The sequence below is a fragment of the Sinohyriopsis cumingii genome, chromosome 2 (assembly GCF_028554795.1).
Source record: "Sinohyriopsis cumingii isolate HCF-2022 chromosome 2, ASM2855479v2, whole genome shotgun sequence".
NCBI classification, from domain to species: Eukaryota; Metazoa; Mollusca; class Bivalvia; order Unionida; family Unionidae; genus Sinohyriopsis; species Sinohyriopsis cumingii.
In genome coordinates, this window is record NC_142962.1 from 55298695 (window position 1) to 55309387 (window position 10693).

A 10693-nucleotide genomic window follows, 5' to 3' on the forward strand; every position below is an offset into this window, starting at 1 on the left:
CATTAGTCATTAATAGAATGTCCAGTCTTCTACTAAAGTGATTTTGTATGCATTTTTATGCATTTTAATCTTACACTGTTATCATTTTTAAAAATAAATTAAATAAATATTAAACGTAACATGCTGGGCATTGAAACATATTGTGATCACTGAGTGTGAGTATTATATAATTTTTAAGCTCACTTAAGTGAAACATTTATTTTTGGTTGTCAAAAGAATGTTATTTGATCCAGTTTATCTTATGATGTTACTAACATATACACGCATAATTTAAGAATTTGCATTTAAATTGTAAAATAGGACAATTCACTGTAACAGGCTAATGTTAAAACACGGTCGTTTGAAAAGAAGGCGGATCTTGAAATAAATTACAATGATTTATATGATGTCAATTATTAGCCGTATAGTAACTGTTTGGGTATAGGGTGTGTCAAATGTTTATGACCCGGGTATAAATAGAAGGAGAACAAACTCTTGTAAGGAGTTGTACGCCAGCTGTAGAGGCAGAATAGATAAAAGCCATAGTGAACCAGAAATGAGAGGACTGACAGTGTTCCTTTGTGTCATCCTGTGCATGACTGCCACGATGATGGGCACCGTAGAATCAGGAGCAGTTGACAATGGAGCAGTGGATGCTCAAGGTACGGATAACTCTTTCTAACTTTTCCACTCGAAACACACACACACACACACACACACACAGACACACAGACATACACACACACAGCTTCTAAAAGGACATTATACATCATAGGCATTTTAAGATTCATAACAATTTCCAGTAGCATCACTGAATTCATGAGATATTCCAGTCGCCCAATGTATATCAGAAGAACACCAAAGACATTTAATGAAATACTGATCATGCACATGATAGTTCAATGCAGTGAAACTTGAGCTTAAACAAGACATTTCAAGCCCCAGAGGCAAGATACAAGTTTAACTCAAGGATAGCACTAGGTTTTCGAGGCATTGTGTAATATCTTCACTTTTCGAGTAAAGAATAATTATTAAACATGATAATGTAAATAACAAATTCATTGGTTCACATAGGCTTAGTATCATTTGTTATTGATAAAAATATTTCTCGCCGTTATATTTCTTTTTATTAATATGCTTCCTTTTGTTTTTGCTCCATTTTAGGTCTGGGTGCTGAGGGTAAGAAAACCCTTTGTTTTCAGTAATAAAATTAATATTTGTTTCCCTCTGTGAATAAATGTTTTATCGCATCAAATGTAAAAAGATTAGGGAAGAAGCTACACTAGATATGCTAAGCAAATGATAAATTTAAAGCATCATTGAACTTTGAGACGTTAAAATTATAAACAACATTGCTTGAAATGGTCTCTTTAAGACTTTCTTTCTGAAATGAGTCTACGAAATGTAAGAGTTTTAACTGATAAGGATACATTATCTAATTAAATTAATCCGGCCTGGGGACAAAAGAAAATCTAAAAGAATTGTAACATTATCGTGTTTAAGTCAACTTTATTCTCATTGATACATGTTTGGGTATTTTATATTACGATGACAGACATGCTTTTGACAGATTCCTAAATTTTATAAAACGATGAACACACCGTGGCATGATGAAAAGTTTTGTTCTGATTGCATTGTATTTGTCATCTCTCACTGAAGAAAACGCATCGATAAGGAATAGAATATTACAAGCAAGAATTTGTCATGTAACATCTTCGAGCAAGCATATTTTATTAATTTGGAAAACGAGGACCATTTATGTCATTGCTGCTCGTTGCCATTTAGATATAAACCTATTAACTGTGCATGTTATTTTCGAAACAAGCGCTGATCTGTTGGTGGTGCTATTGCCTAAATGGTGTAGTACTATCTCTCTGATAATAATTCATTTTCTGTTGTGTGAAATATTCATTTATTTATTGATTGTAGGTTTGTTTTTGATTATATGGCACATCTCTTTGATTATTTAAAGGTTTCATATGATAAAAATGTGTTTTACTTATTTCAGCCAAGAACGAAGGGGTTCCAGCAAAGGGCGGTGAGTATTTACAACATGTAAACTTTAGTACTAGTATTTGTCCTATCGAGAATTGCTATCTTGAAACACGAGGCATCCGCCAGGATATACAATCCCCACCCCTTCATGACATATCTAAAACGAGAAATACATCTTCTAAAATGTAGACTTGATTATATTTGTACAAAACCATATCTATTGGAAATAGTTTATGATGCGAAATAAGATTGTCAGGTGTATGTTGAGTTTGAGACGAATTGGGGAGATATTAATATTCATAAATATTTAATCGTTGTTCAGCTTTTCGTTAGCAAATATAACTTAGGTTTAGTTTTCGTTGCATTCTGGACAATGCTCGAATCATGATTATCCAACCTTTCTAAAAGTTTCATAGATATATTGATTTACATTTAATTTCCTAGCACATTATTGTACCAGATATGACCCAGGCTGGCTGCTTGGTTACTGCGACATTGGAAGCACTAATCACTTGCATACATTTGATCTTTTTGTCGATCAGAAAGGCTCTCGAAACTCAATGTTATTAATTAATGAAATAATATGTAACGTAACCAGTAAGTTATTTAGTACAGATGTTAGTCATAATTGTATTTATTCAATTTTACAATTTATACATTATTTATAGCCTTCCGGTGAAAGCCATGTAATTTGTTTTTGAACTTTGGTTCATTGTGTTTCTAATTCTATTTCATATATTTTATTAACCTTGCAGGGAAGAGAATGTGTATTGGTCCAGGGTGTTTCTTTTGATCGAAGTAAGTTTCTACCATTTACATATTTACTATTTTGTTTATATACTTTTTTGCATACCATTCCTTAACACATAATGACAACTGTGTGGCCCATCTGGTCATTCCAGAAATACCTCGTATGTACAAGGTGTAGAGATTACACGTTCATTTTTCTGCTAGAACTGAAGATCAGTCTTCAACAAGCGCTGCATGAATACAATTTGGTTTTCTTCTAAGCTTATTTAAACACATGATATATTTCAAGCATTAAAGAAATACTTCAAAATGGACTTCCCAGTCCTATTTCAAACAGGTTGAATCGTTCATACATTTGAAGTATAATTTGGTAAAGCAGATACAGAAGTTGATGTCAACATCTGAGAATGTAAGGAACGCATGCTCCCATCGTGGCCTTCACTTCTTTGATTTTCGTATAAACTACTGCCAAAAACATCCTAAAGAATAATTTGAGAGGCAATACGCCATGCTGGTTAATCGTCTACGGCGACGCATTGAAGGTTTACTTAAATAAAAGGATACATGTTCATGTCAATTGTTTTGAATGGAATTGATATTGGAATGTGTACTGGAGAAATAAAAATTGTTGGATATGGCTTTCCCTTACTTTTGGGCTTGACAATTTGATTTTCTAACATAGGCTACACATAGAAAACAATACAAAACAAGTTATTCCGATACGTAATAGAATGTTTAGTTATCGGAAGAGGACGCTTGAATCACAAAATATCCTGTTTTTTTTATCATTTTATGACGGTTCCATATTTATTCAAAACGTCACTTTTGAAAATATGATGATATAGAGATAAGATTAAATGTTCAGTGCAAAAATCCAAAATATGTCTTAGAATAGTTGCTGTGAAAAAATTTTTTGAGAATTAAATGACAGCCACTCGATACAGTTTAAATCGTTTTAAATGAACACATGTCTCTTAGGACTAAATTCATTAGTTACAGAAGTTGTTTTCCCATTTGTTTTAAAAAATTTGGTATTTGCGCTATTCTTTCTTTCCTCTTCTTATTTATTTCTACCTAATTAGCGAAAATTAAGAAAACACGAAACTTTCTCATCATATGAAAAGAGTTTACAAGATGACGTTTTAATTTTTTTCTTTAGATACACTATCGTATGTATCGATATATATATATATATATATATATATATATATATATATATATATATATATATATATATATATATATATATATATATATATATGTATGTATATACATAGATATATATATACATATATACATATAAATACACTTCTGTTTCTGTGTGTGAATGATATACTTTAGAGGAGAATGTTCTTATTCATTTTTGTTTTCAGGCTGGAAGAAGTGTATGGGCCATCACGGACTGTGACTTAATTTGTCCAATGAGTACAACACATCATGCAACTAATCTGCATTTGTTCTTCTAACTTATGTAATCATCCCATGACGCTTTACATATATTTTCCTATTTTGCAATGTCTTTTTGATGAAATATGAAGATGACATTTGAGATATTTAACTGTTTAGCTGAATTGAAAAGAAAATATTGGAGAATTTTACGATACGAAAATCTGACATTTATTCGTATGTTATGTCGCTTTAAAATGCGAACTTTCTCGATCCACATCCACTCTCGCAGTGTATAGCACTTAAAACGGATATTCCCATTTTGCAATAAAATGATATATATACAGTAAGGTTTCCTTTGTTAAAATAAAATACAGAACAACATTAAATGGGCTCCTTTAAAAAAATCATGTAGAACCCATACAACATTTTCTTCAAACTGAATTGTTTCAATAAATGTTCTATTGTTATATACACATTAAATGCTTGAAAACATTTGATTGTATTGTGTTTTCATATATATTTTGCAATTATATAACAAATGGTATACGAATGCTGAAAACACCAGACAATTCTTCCTTGGTGGAGTTTTCGTATAAAGCCGTAAAAACAAACATTATATAAGGCCTTGATGCTTCAGAGATAAACAGAAAAAGTAGAGATGCGTGTGTGTCAAGATTTAAAAACATTGAGGGGTGTGTGTAAATGTGGCACGTGTTCAATGATTGAGGGGAACGTTCAAATAAATCTTATAATCAGGTATGGTATAAGTTAAAAAGCCAAAACTAACAGCAACGAGATAGTAGGGAGGGTGAGACTTATGATTATTTAGAAAGATTGTGTGTTGGAGAGAACGTTCATGGTGGAAGAGGATTTGTCTTTGCCTGTTCCGGATAGGTGTTTGTGTACAAAACAGTGGTGATGTGATGAGCTAGAATTTTCGGCCCCTAAGAAGGTAGCTCGGTTAGATGCATATTTATATTTGCTAACTGCTTGATGATGACATACATTTATATCTATCGATTACAAAATATCTTTCATATAACTGTTTACAATATAAACAAAAATTAGTCCATATGCTTTATAGCTAGGTAACCCTGATATATTCCACGAACGCACGAATCTGACATCGCACTATCAAAACGATCAAGTTTCCATTCCTGTTAAAACTGTTGAAACACACACACATACATACATACATACATACATACATACATACATGCATACATACACAGATATATACAAACATACAAACGTACATGCATACAAACAAACATATAAATAGATACATACATACATAGTTACAAAATTAAATACATACATACATATATGCATACATACATACATGCATATATACATACATGCATACATACATACATGCATGCATGCATACATACAAACAAACGTATATAAATACATACATACATACATATATACATGCATGCATACATACATACATACATACATACATACATACATACATACATACATACATACATACGTACACACGTACACACATACACACATACATACATACATGCATACATACATACATACGTACGTACATACATACTTATATGCATACATGCTAACCTACATACATACTAACTTACATACATGCATACAGTCATGCCGATGAAATCCATATTGGAATGCGATAACGTATACTGTCATCTTTATAACATTGATGCGTCTACAGTTCTTTGTGAAATAACAGAAAATGATCCGTTTTTTCTTTTAATTCCCTTTAAACTTTCATAAGATCTCTTTGTCCAAAATCTCTGTATGAGCACTGAAATATTCTCAAGGGGCAATAATAATCTTTTAGAGTGCAAATAAGTTGAAGAAAATATAAAATAAAACTCTATTCGGTCACAACAGGTCAAATACCTTGACGTCAGAGTGTTCAGAAGACCATCTGTGTAAATTTTATATATTAAAAGGTTATACAATTAAGACGCAAGACATATTCCCGGATGGGGGTTAACTCTCCGGTAAAACCAATTGTTCGAGAACAGCGTAGATGCTATTTACGTCAAAAGTTACATAGTCCCAGTCAGCATCGATTTCGTACATATCAATCACACATTAAGAACGAATTAAAATAAGAAGTTGTTTACTCGATTGTCAATCAATGTCAGGAACTATGTCAGCTTTTAGATACAAAGTTTTATTTTAGGTGTTTACGAAAAAGACCTCAGATCGAAATAATTTCTGGAAAATGTCAAATTCTAGTAAACAAAATTTCATTATTTTAACATGAAATGGAATAAAAGTTAATTTTAAAACTAAACAACAAACAATTAAATTGAATCAAAAGGGAATTAAATATATATACATAACTACTTGTGATAAAAAGATGTATTATTGTTTGGGATATATTGCATAATATTGTAAACAGTATTCTTCAGATTGCTTATAAAGGTTATTAAGTTCTACCAGAAGTTCTTACATATTACATAGCTTCATTTCAGCCTAAAGTGTATTATACTTTTGCCCAGGTTTCAAAGGAATGCTTTGAGTACCTTCTTTATAGCCTTTTAAATTAGAACTAGTACATGCGCAAGAGCGTGTAAACTATAACAAGAAAGTCTATATATGCAATTCACTGGAGAATGAGTATATTGTAGCTGTATAATGTCAGTCATATAAAGGACTATATAATTCATATCTAGACAAGTATTATTATAGAGCAATAACGAAAATTAATATTTACTTGATAATATTAATTTTTACCTTATCTAATTAAATCATAAACGTCATCAAAATAACATGCCTGAATGCATTTGGATGTGTTCCTATATTATAAACCAATATAAGGATCATATGCTAAGTTATCAACGGATTAATTACATCTAAATGTCCCCATTAAATCACAGATCAGTTCAATATTAAATCATGCCAAGGGATCATGTAAGAATTCCAAGGAAGTATAGAGACTGGCCTGTTTTATTTTGGTTCAATTTTCAGACAATAGTTTGTTTACCTTAGCAAATTATACGCATTGACACATGTACCTTTTTCTGCAAAAAAGGATTTGTTTAAGTGACACCCAAAAAAATCGTCTTATTCTCTGTCTCTCTCTGTCTCTCTGTCACTCTCTCTCTGTACAATCTTTGACACAATAACGCCGGTGTGATTATAATCAGAATAAAACAATACAGATCCTGGTCTAGTAAGACATTACACAAAGTCAAATGAAGAAACTGTAATTCGCACCGGAGTTCAATACAACACTTAACACATAATTTGTTTTACACTTATTTATCTTTCTGAGATAACAATAACGAGGGGATATTTTATCTCTTCATTTTATATTAACATGGCAGCAAGGAATAAGCACAACATACATGCAAATTGCAATTATAATTAAATTTGGTGCTGCTTTTTGGCAACTGCTAGTAATTGATATCGACTTCAGAAAATAGCATTTTATAACATTTAATATATGAATGAAATCTGTTTTAGAGATGGAATATGTTGTTATTTATTTGCTTCAGAAACATTAATCCCAAAGAGAAGATTAAGACTGCAACAAGTATTATTAGTGGACCTATTTATTCTTGAAATCACATCTTTTTTTGATGTATCAGAGATCGAATATCATGTAAATAATAAACTATTGTTCTGATTTATTGCGAGTGTATCCTTCCTTATTCAAATATGCACTTGATATATGTTGTTTTAGAACCAATAGTATGTCACGTCATGTAACAAATAAGGAGAAAGTTGTTACACTGCCTAATTTGATATCAGACAAAGAACAAATATGGGTACTGTTGTCTAGTGGACTGGTGTCAAATAGGACAGCAGACGATTCAATGACGTGAACAACTAGATCAATACAGAAATTTTGAATTGCCAAAATACGATTAATTGCCTTTTGTCTGATTCTTATTAAAGAACAAATTAATTGAATATCAAAATTATGCCATGACTTCTTTTAGGTGTTCGATGCGACTAGGGAGATACTGAATGTCATATGGTGGTTGAATAACGACGGGATAATTATTTTACCTTAGACGAAAATCATACATTCTCTGTTACTGAAACCTATATTTTTCTGCACAAGACTGTTTCAGGTGATTCACAAAACCAAACCTTACTTCACCTCTCTCTCTCTCTCTCTCTCTCTCCCTCAGTATTAGTACTGGAATATAAATCATCATAGTAATTACTTTGAGCATTGTAATGTAATGTGCAGACTGTTAAAGCCTTTGTTTAATTGTTATGTAAAAGTAACAACTTTAAACTTCGGCAATCAAATTCAAGCTGATTTTGCATTTACGTCATATGGGGGTATTGTTCAAAATTTGAGCAATTGCATTAGAATACGTAAGCAACATAAAGATAAGGAGGGATGAACAAAACGGACGTGAGTTATAATAAAAGGTGACAAGACAATAATGCGCCATCATGAAGTAAAACAAGCAATATAATATGAAAATTTGTGGATCCAGAAGTTGAAAAGTGAAATAAAGTAAACAGAAAGAAATGAAAGGAAAGTAATAAAGTGATTTTCAAAGTGGACATGTTCAAAGCATGAATTGAGACCTGTACGGGAGTAATTTTGGTCTGGGCGACTGGTGTATGGCGCATGCCTGTTAAAACGTTGAGGTTTCGCTCCAGTAACGTGTACATGGTAGAAAGGTTATAATTACATTCCCGTGGCTCGATGCTTCGTAATCGAGTCTGCCCCATCAAATGTACTAGACTGAATGTATATAATTTGCTGAAAATGTTGTTAACCCCTACATAATCAAATCATAAGTAAGGGAGGGCGACCTTCCAAAATATCACTGCTGCTGCAGTTCAATACGGTTGAACTTGCCATACGGTTTACCGATTCGCTCAGAGTTATCCTATTAATTGGAGCAGGATATGTTACAAAGTTTTTATAGTTATCGTTCCTTCAAATTATCGAGGACAAAATCGTTACAGAAACTATATACTTTAGCGTAATGTTTAAGGGCAGGCGATTACAATGCTGAATATATGACGCCAATGAATGTTCAAGTCTACAACGGAACTCTTTAGATGAAAGTGACTAAAGATGACCAAAAACGAGGAATTAATCTAAGCTACGACAGAAACAAAATATTATGGTACAAATGTTAGTCAAATTGCTCGCATTGGATTGTTTGGGTAAATTTACCGGCATGGATTTGTTAATATCTAGATGCATTATATTGTACAAGAAAAAAGAACACATGCTTCATTCATTTATTTACAGTTCTGTGCCTGCTATGTTCAATACCATTGAAATTATGTTTTGAAGCAATAAAGTTTGATTCGACGTTTTTTCCATCATGTTGTACTTGAGATAATGAAAGTTATAGTATAACCTTGAAATGTATAGTTGCTGGAATTAAATGGTAGGTATCGTATGATCATTATTGAGCCAATGGATTCCAAACATATTACAATTAGCCATATATCTACAAGAAATAGCTGATGGACAATTGTATTGCTATTTTTCAATCTTTTAATATGTTACAAGGAGGTGGATCCAAAAGATGATAAATGTCGTTTTTTTTTCTTCAGGAAAACTAAACAACCTGACAGCGTATCGTGACTGAGGATTTTGAACCTTCTTTAAAAGATATCTAAATAATTGAACTGTATCCAATATAAAACAATAAGTTTTATCGTTATGTTCATTTATGTCACTTTTAAGATGAATGTTTCTTTCCAAGCATTATCACTTGCTATCATCTTATAAAATAAACTGTTTTGTGGATTTAACGGTTATCTTGAAAACATATAATTAATGACATTATTGTTTAGAAATAATTCATGACTGTGTTGAAGTTACAAACAGTTGCTAATATTTCAATGGAAACTAATAGTATTGGTGTACCTAGATACATAAAAAGTGAAACAAACTGAGCACAAAATATTCGCCCCCGCTCAAATTTAAAAAATAACCTAAGTCATAAACACACTTGATAATTTAGGCATTAATTTCTCCATGGTACATTGTATGCAATCTATCTACTTATTAAGATTATTTCAGTTATAATCATATACATCAAGAATGGTTGCATAATCTGAAGTTTTAGCATTAGTTCAACAGTATGCTTATACACTTTCGTGAAACATCATACTCATAACTAACAATGCCACAATTTCATTATCAATAGTTATGTTGCCGATAGTAGTAGTGTGTGTGTTTGTGTGTGTGATTCGGAATTTGACACGTCCATTTAATAATTTTCAAGTCATACGGCAACGAGATCTACAGTGTGGCAGTCATAGTGATGTCTAGCACTGTTGTAACATGCCGCAGACATGTGACATCATGTCCCACATGCCACATTATCCTATCAAGAAGGCAACCATACCTAACACTTACCTCTTAATGCTGAATGCCAAATAAGACGTCTGCTAGTAGCATTTTTCTAGGTCTGTTGAACTATTTGGCCGGTGTTTGAACCCAGAACCCCTCGCATCCGAGGCGAACTCTCTAATCACGTAGGCCATCGGTATGGTTGTAGTAGTAGTTCAGTTGCTGTTATCGTTCTACAGCACATGTACTTAAACATATTGTTAATATTTCATTTCTGTCTATGATTGTTATTGA

The 10693-nt window shown here is 32.1% G+C and overlaps 1 long non-coding RNA gene across 2 annotated transcripts; it reads left to right on the top strand.

Moving 5' to 3' along the window:
* The first annotated feature begins 489 nt into the window (after positions 1 to 489).
* LOC149804903 (uncharacterized) lies at positions 490 to 4607 on the top strand. Of its 2 annotated transcripts, XR_016414679.1 has the most exons (5): positions 490 to 641; positions 1144 to 1158; positions 1988 to 2017; positions 2730 to 2772; positions 4098 to 4607. It is a non-coding gene; the product is annotated as an uncharacterized LOC149804903 (long non-coding RNA). The 2 variants fall into 2 exon arrangements; XR_016414683.1 differs by lacking the exon at positions 1144 to 1158.
* The last annotated feature ends 6086 nt before the right edge of the window (positions 4608 to 10693 follow it).